Genomic DNA, 17,661 nt, shown 5'->3' on the forward strand with positions numbered 1-17,661 from the left:
TGGAGTCAGTACAACATTTCACATTAGCAATTTAGACAGTATTTTGCTATACCAAATAATTCAAGTTCAGACATCACTAACAGTTCAATTATAGTTCAAGTACAATCGAAAGACAATCAGGCACCATTTCACAATTTCGCTGATCTTGTAATGTGCTTGTTATTGGTGCCAATTTTTTGTGATTTTACATTCTTCTTTATCTTAAAGCCTTTAGGTATTAGCTTACTAAGTGGCACTTCATCATCAGAGGCATCAGAGACAGGTGTGGATGTACGGGCACCTTGTACCAGTGGCAAGCTTGAGAGAGAAACTATGTTTTCTGCAACTGCAATGCTTGTACACACATCCACAAAGGTATTGTTGATAGTCAAATTATCACTCATCTACTGTATGTGGGTTGTTTTAGTACTCATGTTGTTGCTAGTATGCTCATTCTCAATACAATTAGGCTCCTATATGTGGGCTATAGAGTACTCATGGTGAACTCCTCTTGGCTGGTGATAGTCACCTCATTCTTAAGACCACTATGCTCTCCTTCTTGGGTGGTCTTTATTGCCCTATCATCATCGGTGATGCTAGTATACTCATTCTTAGTACAATTAGACTCCTGTATGTGGGTTGTGGCAATACTCATGGTCAACTCCTCTTGCACGGTGGTTGTCACCTCATTCTTAAGACAACCGTGCTCCCCTTCTTGGGTGGTCTTTATTGCCTGGTCCTCATGGGTGATGCTAGTATGCTCGTTCTCAGTACAATCAGGCTCCTCTTCATTACTAGCTATATTCTTTCCACACTCCTCATGGGCTTCTATAGACACTACAAGCACATTCTCGGTACAATCAGGCTCCTCTTCAGTACTAGCGATATTCTTACCACACTCCTCATGGGATTCTTTAGACACTATTAGCACATTCTTAGTACAATCAGGCTCCTCTTTAGTACTAGCGATATTCTTTCCACACTCCTCATGGTCTTCTTTAGACAAATTGTTGTTTGTACATGCCAGCTGCTCTTCAAATATGAATGCTTCCTTTTTTTCACAGTCCTCATGTGTGGAAGATGTGCTCCCAGAGTCTGCCTCCGTGCAAAGGTTAATCCCAGAATCTGACTCTACACTTGTGCTCCATATAGTTCCCGATTCATTTGATTGCAGTTGGGAATCGGAATGCTCTTGTAAACCTAAATAATGGGATTCTAGAGAATATTAGTATCAACTCACATACTCAAAATTTTGCAAACATACCAACAACAATGAACATAGGGTTAATAGCCACATTTTTACCTATTGTTACATCGTCATATTGTACAGTCGTAGACAACCCATTGCAAGTGGTAGGCTCAGTCATCTTCTCCACAACATCTAAGTGTTCAATAGGTTGGAGCTCATTGTCAATAGAAGATTTCATAATAGTATCGATAGAATGCACCAAAAGCACCACTATAATAGGTTTGTTATGATCTAAATCATTGTTTTCTTAGAGGGCCTTTCACGTGTACCTGGGAGTGTGATAAATTCGTCTTCATGATCAGGTTTTGGACTCATATCTCCCTCACCAAAGATCATTTCGTCATCAGCTAGTAACACAAGTACATTGTATTAGACAATGCATTAGGTTGACAACTCTCCGGACAGGTGAGAACATATATGACTCACCATTGCATTCAACTCTGCCTTTCTTGCCCTTTCCATACAACTTTCTTGCAGCATTCCTCTTCTTAGTGCGCTCTTTTTTAAATACATTAGGCATTCAACATACACAGAAATGAGAATTAAGATATGCTAACTCAATTTGTGTTACCTGGATTGTTTTGATGTTGACCGGAGCTTGGGGAATTTGTTTGTAGAAGCATATGTTCCACTGCACCAATGGCCCTTCTCATACATTCATCTTCATCATAAAACTCATAGGTTACTAGTAATGATGGTCCCTGAACCTTGGAATGTGCAGCAGATACCGAGGGTTTAGGCATAGGGGTTGGTTGTTCCATTACCTTCCCTGGCGTGGAGTTGCTTGACACTACAACATTCATTGCAAGAAACAAAAAAACCTTCAACATTAGTACCATGATATAAAAAATAACGTTAGTACCGTGATATAAAAAATACAATGTAGGTCACAAGAACTGCATTACTAAATCATTAGGCTACACCTAGTTCCCATATTACACATCTAGTACTAATCGTGAACAATGTATTACTCACTTAGTTCCCAAATTACACAATTAGTACTAACCATGAACAATGTACTACTCACTTAGTTCCCAAATTACACAACTAGTACTAATCGTCAACAATGTACAACTCAGAAGAGATGTTTACACAACTAGTACTAATCGTCAACAATGTACTACAAGTATAGTGTGTACTAACACTAGAACTAGGCACGTTGTAATATAGATTGGACTAACATCTAATCCAACAAATGTAGATTGGACTTTAGTACTAACGTTGTATTTTGCACACAAGTAATACTAAAGGTGATATGTGTTCTACACACCTAATTACATAACTAGTACTAATTACACCAACAATATTAATCTTCAACAGTATTAGTACTAAACGTGATATGTGTTTGACACACCTCATTTCCAAATTACACAAACTGTACTAACCTTCAGCAATTTACTATACACCTTGTTCCCAAATTACATAACTAGTACTAATCGTGAACAATGTACTACACAACTAATTCCCAAATTACACAAATAGTACTAATAGTTAACAGTGTACTACAAGTATAGTGTGTACTAAACTAGTACTAGGCAAGTTGTAATATAGATTGGACGAACAACTTATCCAACAAATACATCTAAACAACTTCCTTCTTTAGTACTAAAGTGGTATTTTGCATACAAGTAGTACTAATCATGATATGTGTTCTACACTCCTAATTCCCAAATTACACGTTTAGTACTAATCGTTCACAGTGTACTACATACCTTGTGCTCAAATTACATAACTAGTACCAATCCCGAACAATGTCACACATGGTTCCCAAATTACTCAAATAGTACTAATTCTGGAAAATATCCGTTCAACTACCCATACCAATTATATATTAAGAGTACTGCCAATACCAACCCACATAAATAGGGTTCCACATATTAGTTATTGGAGCTACACTAGTACTAATCCATTGTTTTCCTAAATTTGAAGTATGGATTGTGGCATACACTAGTTCTAATCCAAATGTAAATTAACATCATATAATACAAACAATAGAATAGTAGAGCCACATACCGTACGGGTGTACTTTTAAACCCCAAGCATAGTACCACTCAGCAGCAACTGTAGTTTTACAGTCCATACATGTATTTTCTTTCTCAAAATGATACTTAGCACATAGCACATGATATGTGTGCAAGCACGGTGTAATCACAACATCCATAGCCTCAAGCTTGAATCCAAGGTCACAAAATATACACCTAGCAGATTTTAGACACAAGTTATAATATATTAGCTAATATGATATTTATACCACAGAAGTAGAAATACTTTTAAAGCCAATACCGTGATATAGCTATACTAGTAATGGTACTTTCCATACCACTTGGGTGCTCAATTACAGATGGACACAAAGTTTCAAAACCTTTTCGTTTTAAATCCTACATCAAGCACGCAAGGTTCTTGGAATGCAACTTTTAAGCTGACAACTTATTATCTAGTTCACAATGTGCAATTCTGCAAGTATCAAGGTCTCTCATCTGTGATCCTAATTGAGTGCCCATATTGTTCAGCTCTTTCGTCAACTCCTCTTTCAACACCTCACTTTCTGAATTTTGGATTGTCGATGCAATCCATTCATATGTAGTCTTTATTGAAGACAATTGATTTTTTGCCTGTATCTCAGCTGATTTAACTACTTCCAAATCAGCAAGTAGTGCTTGTATTCTTGAGCTCATAGAAGCTATGCAACCGGTCATCATCTGTTCATGCTTTTCAGTCATTGTGGCCTGTAGCTTTGCAGATTGAACTTGGTGGTCAGGTGTTGTAGCCGGAATATCCACATGAGAGGTTCTCGATTACTTCAAGCCAGTGTTGGTACTAGAGGACCCTTTATAATGTTCTAATCCGTGACGATTAAAATCGTCCCAATCTACGTCGATGCCACCCTGAACTTCACATGCAAATGCACCTGCAAAAACAATACCCACCTCATTGTTACAGATTTGATTAGTATCATAAACATGTTCATATCTCGTCTTCAATTAGTTCACATTCCTTCTTCAATCCACTTATGTGGAATCCTCACCTTGTATCGGGATGTGGTGACCCCCAAGGTTTTTATCAACCACTCTCTCAGCTCTTCATAAACTTCAGATCATGCTCAAAGGAAATAACGCCATCCAAGAGGTGTGTCTCGAATGATGGAGTGGCACGTCTTCTTTCTCTGAGTTGATGAGTTCATTAGCCTTTCTCTTGTGGGTGTCTTCTTGCTTTCTTTGATAGGTGTCCTTTTTCTTTCCTTCACTGGTGTCTTCACTTTCTCTTTCACCAATGTCTTCTTTATGGGTGTCCTTCTCTTCATTATCCTAGTCTTCACTATTCTTGTTGAAAGAATATGCATGTACAAGAAGAAAACTCATCAAAATACCATCAACAACCAGCAAATCATCATAGCCAACTCAATCTAAGTTGCATGTACAAGCCATGCCAAACACACAAAAACCCTAAACAGTCGGAAAAAAACACACACAAGTCAAACACACACAAAATAAAAATGAACAGATAGGAAACACAAAGAAAACGAAAACATACCAGTTGGGCATGCAGCAGATAGAATATGAATAATCAAACCCTAAACAATCGGAAAAAAACTCATCCATGTCAAACACACATAAAATAAAAACAAACAAATAGGAAACACAAAGAAAACGAAAACATACCAGTTGGGCATGCAGCACATAGAATATGAATAATCAAACCCTAAAAATGCAGCACAGAGAATTCTTGGAGGTCGTACAAGTTGCAGATGGAACGATGGGTCAAAGGCAGATGGAGCCAAGGTCAAGGCAGAGGTACCACACCGTGTTGATTTCTTCACCTTGGGAGCACACCAAGCCGAGAAAATCACCTATATGCAAGAGGTTGTTGACGAGGTTGTTGTAGAGGAGACAAACGAGCATACACAGAGAAAGCACATCAACAACAAGAACAACGTTAGTAGAGGGGAAACAACAATCTCTACATATATAGAGTTTAGAGATCGTAGGGAAACAACAACAAAAATCATGCACAGAGGGAACACAACAAGAATTATGCGGGGAAACAGAGAATCGAAGGTGGAGTGAGAGAGAGCAAGAGAGAAAGAGAGAGATAGGTAATAGATATGTGTTTGATTTCTAACTTCCTGCCACTATCTGAATGACAACTTTGAAACAGAAGAGAGAGAGAGAGTGTGTGTGTGTGTGTGTGTGTGTGTGAGAGAGAGAGAGAGAGAAAGAGAGTGAGAGTGAGAGAGATTGACCAACTGACACGTTCAACTACCCATACTAGAGAGAGAGAGAGAGAGAGAGACTTAGACTGACCAACTAACACATTCGAAACCTTCTCCAGGTAGAGCTCTCTCAGCTTTCGTACAACTCTACCTAGGAGAATGAAGTTATAGTTAATGTATTAAATACGGCCTTGGGACACTTCGATTGTGACGTATAATATCTTTGTACATTCGTATTGAATTTGTCATATGAATTTGAACCTCATTCAATGGATGATAAACCACTATTTTCTGCACTAATTGTTTTATTTTCAATTTTTTATGTTTATTTTCTTCCTCGATTTAGTACTAAATTTTTGGCCAAAAGTTGGTACACCGTAGCTTGCTTCAACCCAGCTTTTATTGTTTTATATAATCATATGCTATCTTAATGGTTAGGTTCTTGATTATGTATTACAAGGCCTTGGGTTCAAGCTCAAGTGAAGCCACATAATGTTCACGGATTCATGACACTATCCCTCCTCTTAAAATGACAAGTGGAGGAGTTGTTAATAATGCAGGACCGGGTTTGTTGGGATACCGACAATGGAAGTCGTCAATAAGAGCTTGAGCATTACAAACATTATCGACAGGTTCCCATGTGCGATCGCTCGGAGTATAGCCTAGCCAATCAACTAGATAATACAACTTATTGCGCGCAATCTTTGAATCAAGAATGGAGGCTACCTCATACTCTGGGCCATCAGCAAGTTGGAGAGGAGGCGGTGGCGGCACGACACGATTGGGAATCGAGCTGGTGTGGTAAGGTTCCAAAAGAGAGTTGTGAAAGACTAGATGAAGACGCAAACTTGCAAGAAGATCAAGACGGAATGTTGCATCATTAATCCACTTCGTGATGACAAAAGGACCCAAGCGTTTATAATCTAGTTTATCACACGGTCGAGTAGTCTTTATGTGACGGCATAACAACCATACCTAATCACCAACCTTGAATGGAGAATTGATTCTTCTCGTCTAGCCTCTTCCACAAACACTAGTAAGTACCCATGGCTGCTGGCAACCCACAAGAATACTTCACCCTTGTTGTAGAAATGGAGAATCTCAAAAGCAAGTTTGCATCACTAGAGCTGGAGAATCAACGATTTCTTGAAGACCTACAGAAGGTTTCAATAGAGAAGCAACAAATACACGATGAGTTTACACGAAGGGTTCAACAACTAGAGTCGGCAATAGTAGCTTTACAACAACTAAAAGTCGACAGTCAAGGAGTTCTTAAGGAGCCCAAAATCAGCCTCCCAGCTAAATTCGATGGGTCGAGAGCACATTTTCGGGGTTTTATAAATCAAGTGCAGTTGGTAATTCAGATGCATCCCATGCGTTATCCGACGGATTCATCTCGAGTCGGGTTAGTGGGCACTTTATTGACTGGCACGGCATTGTCATGGTTTGCTCCATTGCTAGAAGCAAATTCGCCCCTACTCAACAACTTTGAAGAATTTATCAAAGAGTTTAAGGCTTGCTTCGGAGACACACATAGTGTAAGAACGACAATCAACAAGATTCGCACACTGCGACAAGGGGATCAACCAGCATCAACGTATGCAGCCAATTTTCGTCTCATTGCAAGTGATATTCCTTGGGACGAACAAGCTCTAATTGAGCAGTTTCGTTCAGGCCTCCGTGGAGATGTAAAAGATTTACTTCTTACCTTCCCTGAGGATCCAAAATCCCTTACAGAAGCTATTAGTCGAGCAATACAGTGTGATAATCGGCTTTTTCAGCGTCGGTCCAAGTGACAACAACAACAAACAAGATCAAGATTTACGCCAACTTATGCATCAGTGACGACACAATCTCCAAGGCAACAATATAGCCCCATCCCAACTCCACGGCAAGCACGTAGCCCAACACCAATGGATAGCCCGACACTGATGGAGATTGATATGACCCGGCGACGAGGACCTTTATCAAATGAAGAGAAACAACGTCGTTGAGCAAATCGATTATGCTTATATTGTGGAGGTCCATGACATATTGCCATTCATTGTCCACACAGACCAAGACGTCAGGTACATCACATTAACTATGATAATAGAAATGAGTCTAGCATTATTGATAATAGAAATGAGTCTAGCATTGTTGAAACGGTGCCAACTAGTGTTTCTAGTAATCTAACTCTATCCAATAAGTTTGAGGTCCTAAGCCAATTAGAAGAGGAGTCAAACGAATAAGTCCGGCCAAAATCGGAGCCGTTTGGTTGGACAGTCCTAGATCTGTATAGCCTAGTGTGGGTTCCATCTCTTCCAAGCATATTAGTAGAGTTTTCTCAAGCCAAGTACAAGTTAGGACACCAAGTTGTCAACTTCATGTCCCAGTTCTCTTAGATACCAGAGCCAATTCTTATTTCATGGATAGAGATTTTGCCCAAAAACATCAAATAGCCTTGCATAAACTTCCTTGCCCAGTTTCCGTAGTAGTGATTGATGGACGTCCCATAGCTTCTGGAAAGATATTTGAAGAGTCTGAGCCAATACACATACTCTTAGGTGATTTAGGATGTGTAGTCTCCTTTAACATAATCCGTAGCCCTGAGCATCCAATAGTCCTTGGTTTGCCATGGTTCGAACTACACAACCCAAGAATTGATTGGAGACGACGAGAAATTAGGTACCCTTCAAAAGGAAACATAGTAGTCAAGGGTCGAACCCAGGATCCTCCCCTTGAAAAACATAGTGTTACCAATTCACCCTCTACCAAACATGTTGTTCTTCTTCATCAAATTTCATGAAGAAGACCCTAGAACAATTATGCCAAGAAGGAGCAAAAGAAGATTTATTCTTATTTGCCATATTAGCTGCACCTTCTAGTGACACTCAAGGGAAGTCAGAGGTCTACATTCCTAAAAAGTACCAAGAATATGTTGATGTCTTCGACAAAGTCAAAGCTAGTGTACTTCCAAAGCATCGTCCATACGATTGTCCCATTGATCTACAGCTAGGAAAAGAGCCACCAAGGGGTCCGATCTACAATCTGTCACCAAGTGAGCTTGAGTTTCTTCAAGCATACATTGACGAGAATCTTGCGAGTGGATTTATTCGACATTCAAAGTCTCCAGCTAGTGCTCCTATCTTTTTTGTGAAGAAAAAGGACGGCTCTCTTCGTTTGGTCGTGGATTATCGGGGATTAAATAAAGTGACAATAAGAAATAGGTATGCTCTACCTTTAATTTCCAGTCTTTTAGAGCACTTTGGTGGGGCAAAGCATTTTACCGAGATTGATCTAAGGGGTGCATATAATCTTGTCCATATTCGACTGGGAGACAAGTGGAAGATTGCATTTCGCACACGATATGGCCATTTCAAGTATACAGTTATGCCTTTTGGGCTTGTTAATAATTAGGTAATTAATTAAGCAAGGGTTAATTAGTACCTAATTATGTGTGTATGTGTGTGAGAGGGAGAGAGAGAGAGAGAGGGAGAGATACACTTATGAATAACACAAGATAGGGGATGAGTAAGTATATTAACTTAGCATTATCATCATCAAATACAAAAATACCCACAATGAGGTATATATACATCTCATGTGCAAAGGTGCACATGTGAGAGTAGAATATAGGTACTAATGTGTAAGTCCTATATTAAATGTACTTAGGAGTGGAGGATCTAGAATATCCCACTTAAGTAGAAGGTCTTATTTAAGGCGTTATAGTCAACACTTCTTACTAGATTCTATCTAGGTAACTACGAAGTTACATTGTTAACTAACTAACTAAACTAAATTGAGCTTGATCTCTCAACAGGGCTCACAAATGCTCCTGTCGTGTTTCAACATATGGCAAATGACATTTTCCGAGATTTTCTAGATATCTTTCTTATCATCTTTTTAGATGATCTATTGATTTACTCTAGAACACAAGCGGAGCATGATATACATGTCCGGAAGGTACTCCAATGCTTAAGAGAGTATGGTCTCTATGCCAAACTAGAGAAGTGTACTTTTGATTGCAAAGAAGTTGAGATCTTGGGTTATACCATTTCATCCAAAGGTATCTTCATGGATCCAGCGAAAGTTCAAACAGTATTGGAATGGCATACTCCAAGTTCCATTCGCGATGTCTAGTGTTTCCTTGGATTTGCCAACTTCTACCGCAAATTCATATGGAATTATTCGAAGATTGTATTGCCACTTACTCAACTCACCAAGAAAAATCAAGCATTTGTTTGGACTCCTGAAGCAGACAAAGCCTTTACTCGGTTGAAAGAGGCATTCACATCAGCTCCTGTCTTAGCTCATGTTGATCGAGAAAAGTTACTTATCATTGAGGCAGATGCATCCGACTTTGCATTGGGGAGCATCCTATCACAACCAGGTGAAGATGGGCACTTACATCCAGTCGCGTTTCACTCAAGAAAGTTTAATGTTGCGGGGATGAACTACGAGGTGCATGACAAAGAGTTACTAGCTGTGGTCGACTCTTTTGCGCAATGGCGACATTTCCTGGAAGGTTCGCCTCATCAAATCATCATTTATAGTGACCACAAAAATCTTACATATTTTCAGACGGCTCTAGTGCTAAATATGCGACAAGCTCTGTGGGCGCAATTTTTAACTCATTTTGATTTCAATATCATTTTCCGCCTAGGGAACCAACAAGGGCAAACAGATGCTTTATCTCGACGCTCATATTTGGCACTTTGCCCTAGAGATCCAACTTTCGACAATTAAAAGCAAGTTCTCCTTGGTCCAACAAAGCTACAAGCAACCACAGTTTGTGCCACGCCATTGGATTCAAGTCTCCTTGATACTATTCGACAACAACTTAACTCTGATGATTTTGCTAAGGATGTCTTCACCCACCTTGGTCCAAATCATGCATTTTGCTCCATATTGCCAGGGACATCTCGACGCTCTAAGGAGTTCAAGTGGCAAGATAACTTATTTTTCTACAAGAATCTACTTTATGTCCTTGATGGATCACCATGCCTTCGAGTGTTGGAGCATTGTCATGATGTCCGTATGGCCGGACACTTAAGTATTGCCAAGACCATGGAGCTAGTGAAGTGATCATTTTGGTGGCCTCATTTACAACAATTCGAATCAAACTGTCAAAACCAAGAGAGAAGGTAAAGTGATAGAAGAAAGATATAAAGAGATCACAATAAGAGGAATGAAATGATAAGAGAAGAATGAATGCATTAAAGTAAAATAAGAATGGATACAAGATAGGCGATGAGAGCTTAAGATTGGTGTTGATTCGAATTGGTTTTGAGAAGAATTGTATGCCCATATTTATAGGTTCCTATAGAATAACCTAGTGATTTCTATAATGTTCTAAAATGTTCTAGACCTAGAATATTCTAAGATGTTCTAGGATATTCTAGAATGTTCTAGGATATTCTAGAATGTTCTAGGATAGTCTAGAATGTTCTAGAACATTTACAATATCAGTCTATTACAAGAAGTAGCTTTTATTATTTCATATAATCATATGTTATCTTAATTGTTAGGTTCTTGATTATGTATTACAAGGTCTTGGGTTCAAGCCCAAGAGAAGCCACATAATGTTCACAGATTCATGACAACGCCAGTCTTAAGCCTCTTAGCCTTCCTTGTATATTCTTCTCACATAATATATCGCTGTCATCATCATTTTCTCTCCCTCTCTCTCTCTCTCTCTCTCTCTCCTTCTCTCGAGTGTTCTACACCCTCTATTCCTCTTAGTACTAATATTCCTCTCTTAGTACTAATTTATTCTTTGTCTCGGTACTATTCCTGACACCCCCACACGACCCAAGCACGTCATGGCCAAGTACAAACTTGGACAAAGGCAAAGGTAAGATGCCCGAATACGAAGTCGATCACACCGACTACAGTGATTCGGATGTGTCACCTCACACTTGAGTTTGAGGGGGCGTGTTGAGAGATCAAGCTCAACTTAGTTTAGTTAGTTAGTCAACCATGTAACTTCGTAGTTACCTAGATAGAATCTAGTTAGAAGTGTTGACTATAACGCCTTAAATAGGACCTTGTACTTAAGTGGGATATTCTAGATCCTCCACTCCTAAGTACATTTAATATAGGACTTACACTTTTGTACCTATATTATCCTCACACATGTGCACCCTTGCACATGAGATCTATATATATATCATTGTAGGTATTTTTGTATTTGATGATTATGTTGCTAATTTAATATAGAGTTACTCATCCCCCATCCTGTGTTGTTCATAAGTGTATCTTCCTCTCTCTCTTCCTCTCACACACATACACACACATATCACTTAATCTTCCGCTTATCAATTAATCACATAATTAGGTACTAATTAACCCATAATTAATCGCCTAATTATTAACATGTCGAGTGGAATGATTTGAATGAGCTTAATCACATTCTTTCTTGCCTCTACATTTTGTCTATACATAACATTGGCATGCTCTGTTCCGGATTCCAAGAAACCCCTTACAACATCTAATGACAACTCTCCTTGCTTTGAATGTGCATAGCTTGCATGTCCTTTGTGCATTTCCACATTGAGTACATTCTTCCTCACCAGGTCATCATCCTATCTATACATAACATTCACTTCTTCATATTCCAACAAACACCTTACAACATCTAATGACAACTCCACTTGCTTTGAATGTGCATAGGTTGCATGTCCTTTGTGCATTCCCCCATTGAGCTCAGAAGCATAATTCTCATTTTTTATTCATGTGTCAACAAGTATAATTCATTTTCCATTTCTATAGCATCTTTCCATTTCACCGATTTGTGCATGATCTCCTTGTTTGACTATACATCTCTCTGTACATGTGTGTTCATGAGGCACATCACAGAGTACATCTTCTAGTCAGTCTTAGTGATTGTCATTTCCCTACGTCTTCCCTATTTCTGATAGCAAGAGAGGACGGCTTACCTTAGTCACATTCGTTCTCTTTGTTGTTGCGGCGTTGGTTGGATTCCCCACGCTTCTCATGGCTACCATTTGTTGCTTGCCTCTCTCCATCGTCGAGTTTTTTGATTGATTCTGAACATTTATATTCCCAAATATAATAAGTTGTTTCGAACCATATTAACAAAATGTCAAAGGTACATGAGTTTATTCTCTAGATCTAATGCTAGATAATGGATATAAATAAAAGACGTTTTTACCTTAACATATAAGTACATGACAAAACTTATAAGAGCATTTACTTTTATATGCATAGATTGGCACATACGTGATATTCGCCATCCGTAATATTCGAGAATACAAAATGACCCCAAAAATATTACAAAACCATTCGTTTTAAATTTACATAATAAAATTTATTTAATTCGCTATAAAAAAGAATTAATTCACTAAATTATTAATTAATTAGGGTTCCTAATTTCAATTAAAATTAGGGTTTCCAGAATTAAAATATTAATTAATTCATTAATAATAAATTAATTTACTAAAATGTTAATCAATTCATGAATAATTAATTAATTAGAGCTCCTAATTTCAGCCAAATCTAGGGTTTCAACAAAACCTTGAGTTTGGAGGCTGAGAACAATATGTAGGTGTCACTTAGAGGATGAGGGGGAGGCGAGGATGTAGGTCGAGAAGAAGAAATATGGTCGAAATTAGGGTTTCAATTGGAATAAGGGTTTTCAACCAAAACCCTAATTTGCAGGCCGAGAACATGATGCAAGGGGAGGTGAGGGTGTAAGCATCATGTATAGGATGCAAGGTGCGACCTCTTCGCTAACTATTCGGTGTTGCTCGCTTGCAATAGCTAGCATTAGAAAAAATAATTTTTTTATTTTTTAAAGATTTAAAAATAAAACGAATATTGTATTCGTATGCATTCGTGGAGGAGGCCCCACAAATGCGAATATGTCAATCTATGTTTATAGGAAAATCTAAGAGGATGTGTAATCTAAGGAGGAAGATCAGCTAATGTGTCCTCTTTTATAGTTACTTGCAACACATTTTAAACAAATTGAGCAATTAAAGTTATAAATGGTTTTATATAAATTGATCCTCATTTATTACGTTAAAGGGATAACCATGTTATCTTTTTAAGGAGGTTCATGTGTAAGAAAGAGTTTTAAAAACTGAGAATTCGGTTTTGGTATTGCACAAACCTCAATTTTAGGAGCCAAGGTACCAATCGAGGTACAATATGTGCAACAAAGAAAACTCCTTGAAAATATTTAATTGACACCTAGAGTGATGTTAAGTCTTTCACATGCACACAAATCAAATTACAATAGCACATTGCATGTTTGGTGTATGTTATGATTAGAAGAGAATTTAAATGAAAGAGACTTGTGAATATTGTCAAAGAGTGTGTTTAATAGACCATTGAGTCTATTATTTCTTTGTGATATGATTTTTTATCTCATAATAAAAATTACCTGCCACTTCTTTTTTGAAAAAGATAACTAATTTGCAATAATAATAATAATAACTATTTGAAAATCCACATGACGTTAATGAAATATTGTCATGTAGAGCATAACACATTGTTAATAATAAATAAATAAAACCTTCAAAAATGTCACAGTGGGTAATGGTTCTACTCACCAGAAGCTACAACATCAAGATTGCTAATAGGCCTTGTCTACTCACTATACAAGTCATGACAACATTTTGACCTATAAAATAAATTTTATTTTGTCTAGTAGCTCATTTCTAAAGTATTTTGTAACAAAGACACAAGTTAGAGCTAAACAATATTTACATGTGTACCAAAGGGATCTAAACATAGGTAATAAATATTAAGCTCAATGTAACCAAACATATCACCTCTCTTCTTGAGTGCTTGCAATCTGGTAGGTGGTAAATTACACAAATTGATACTTTGTCTTGGATCAACCGTAACGTGAGAATGACATGTGCTTATTGTGTAAAGAGTGTGCGTAATAGACCCTTCTATCAAGATATGTGTGTGTCTGCATGATATGATTGATTTTTAATGACACAATGATAGCCATGGAGAGTTGTTTAGAAAAAAAGAATCAGCTCATTATTTACATGGCACTCGCTCCATATGTGGACTTAATAATTATTATTTGTTTTTATAAGCAACTCTTCAAATTGCCAAGTCTTCTTGATTATTTTTCGATAAAAAAATACACCCAAATTGTTTTTCCCTATAAACTAATTTAGGAGTTTCAATAATTAAGGCTCAAAATTTTAATTCGATATTTAACAATAATGGTTCTTGACCAAAAAAATCCATAAGAGAGGGTTGATTGAACCACTAGAAATGACCTAAAATCCATTTGAGATTTATGTTTCAAAAAAGTACTCAATTGTTTTTAAAAAAGGAAGGAAGATATAGCATAAGTTACACAAACCCTGGTTTTGATGGTAAGTATTACCAATCATGACGGAGTTGAAGTACTACTATGTAGTAGATAATCAAATAGTTAAAATGAAGCTAAATTCATTAAATAACCGCAAGTTTGATGTCTCAATTGGTCATAGGCCTCTTTTGTTGTGCTACTAAAAGAAGCATTGTTTACTGTGAAGTTGTGCACAAACGGGTTAACCTTCACAAATGCATTTGATAACTAGTGCTCATATTTGCTAAAGTTGTGTGCTCATTTGATATCAAGAAGCTATCTTGTTTGAGTTTTGGGTGCTTCCGATGTTCATAGTGCTTTGGTTTTGTATCTTTTGTGTATGTTATAACTTCTACTATGTTCAGAAAGTAAGAGTCCCTTTTTGTAATTTTCTATGTCAATTTTGAGATCCAAGGAGATCATTCTTGTGTTTGTTTCTCTTTTGATTTCTTTGAAGTTCCACTCTTGAACAATTTGTCCCTACGTCTCTACATAAATTTGTAATTTGATTTCTCAAGTTTATTGAGTAGATCTACATGATTTTTAAAACATTACATTTTTGTAGCACTATCACTAAATAAGTTAAGAAATCATATTTTATCCACGAGAAAGTTTCGCTAATTTTGGACAACATTTATGCAATGGATGTGTATATATATATGTATGTATATGTTATACATAATTTAGTTATGTGTCATAATTCTTGGGTCTAGACATGGGAAGGATCCTTATAATGACCATGGTCCTAGAGTTATCTGTAAGGTTTCACGAATCCATGTGCAGTTATATGTTAGAGTATGTTAGTATCAAAACAATGTTAAATATTTTAACCATCCTACTCATGCTTTGTCCCATTTTGAAACAATTGAAATACCTTATCAATATTACACACCACACATCGTGCAACTTTCTTTTCTTCCTTTTATCTCACTATTCCCTCTTAAATTCCTTGGCATGCAACATCGCTTGGGGTTTGGTTAGAGGCTTTCCATCCTCTTTGTTTATTTAATCCTATCTTACTCTCCACACTCTATGCCTTCGATATTTTGTCTCACAAGCTCCATACTCTTCAATTTTGAATCATGATTCATGTAGGTATTCATAACCACTAGGTTTTTTTGTTGAACCAAATGCCCTATGGTCAATTCTACCCTATATTTGACAAATCACTTTAATCTCACCTTTTCTATTCCATCTCTCTAAATGGTTAGGTGTTTGATTCCATTATGTCTTGTGAGTCCCTAGTTTAAATACCAATGTCTCTCATATGTCAGATTATTGAAGAGAACGCCTTATTTATTTCCTACATGGTTGACATTTATCTAGGTATGGCCTTTTAGATGCGTGGGTTGTTTTATTGTAGCTTGTTAATGCGGGTAACAATTGACAACGGTTCGGTTCAGTTTGAGAGGGTCAAAACTGAACTGATTAAATTTTTTGAAACTTGAACCGAACCAAACTGTTAAACATTTTTCAAACTGTAAAAACCGTGGTTTCATGGTTCGATTTCGATTTTCAACTTAGGTCAAATTTTAAAAATTTAAAAATTTATAATATTTCATTATTTTAAATTTTATAAATTTTAAAGATGTTCCAAAAATGTGAGAATAAGGTCTAAAAATGAAAAGATTGTTTAAAAACAAATTTTTAAATTAAAAAAAAACCCATAAAACCGTGGTTTCAGATTGTTAAAACTGAACCGAACCGTTTTAAAAAGCCTTAACCGAACCGTTGAAACTGTTAAGCCGCGGTTTCGCAGTTCGGTTCAGTTCAAACCGAACCGTTGCCGATTGTTAAATGCGGGGCATGCCACAACTATTTTTTTGGAAAACTATGCAAACATTGTCTTGTGATTTGGTTAGTTATTGCAAGTTATGAGAAATTATAATAGTAAAACTTTGATGCATCACAACCATTTTACAAAGTTATTGAAACTTCACCCATCGGATCAATGAACCATTTATGTCCGTGGAGTCTTTTATAACATTGTCCGTGGAGTCTTTCCAAAGCTATGCAAACCTAGCTATTAGAGTTGCAAAAAAACATTTGACACATAAACTAACTCATCTTTCTAAAATGTTGTTTTCTAATTCAGTCCTTAACTACATTGATAACTTGAAGTTGAAGTTTCTTAACTTCATGAAAGTAGTTATAACTAAAGTGCAAGAAAAAGTTTTGATTGCAAGGCACAACTCAAGCAAGGTTTTGCAGTAGAATAAATCTCCAAATCACCTTTGTGAATGAAACATGTACAAGAAGTTGTAGTTGGAAATTTGTTTCTTGAGATGTTGCCATCTTAATAACGCAATAGTTCCAAGAGTATCACCATAATGATCATAAGAAACCTTCTCCTAAGCTATTGGGGTAATGCCATTTGAGTTTGAGATGAGGTAGCATGCAAGCATGAAATACTACGATCTCAATGTAAGTATGTGCACGAAGTTTCAAATCCTTAAATTGATGATTCAACGTATTTTATGCTAGCTTTCTAGTTCTCTCTCTCTCTCTCTCTACCCTTATGCCTTTTGATTCTAGTTTCTTTGTTCACTCCTACAACATTTACTCTAGATTGCCTTCACATTAGTGATGATTGCACCAACCACTTGAATGTGTGCGATGGCGGGCACACAACACGCATACAGAGTCAGACACCCACAAATGGGTGTGCATGTGTGTGTGAACGATGAACATGGCCTTAAGTGTGAGCATGGCCAAGGGCACATACAGAAAAAGTGTCCTATTAAAATATGTCCACTCAAGGGGCATGCATTTTTTCTCTTGCCAAGAAGCCTCTCTTTCTCTCTCTCTACGATTTTATTCACACGAAGAGAGAGAGAGAGAGAGAGAGAGAGAGAGTGTATAAGAGACTTAATTCATACATTCTCTTTTACTGAAAACACA

This window comes from Azolla caroliniana, unplaced genomic scaffold (genome assembly GCF_043228905.1).
Source record: "Azolla caroliniana isolate FFs.n. ecotype wild unplaced genomic scaffold, voAzoCaro1.0.p SCAF_9, whole genome shotgun sequence".
Classification (NCBI taxonomy): Eukaryota; Viridiplantae; Streptophyta; class Polypodiopsida; order Salviniales; family Salviniaceae; genus Azolla; species Azolla caroliniana.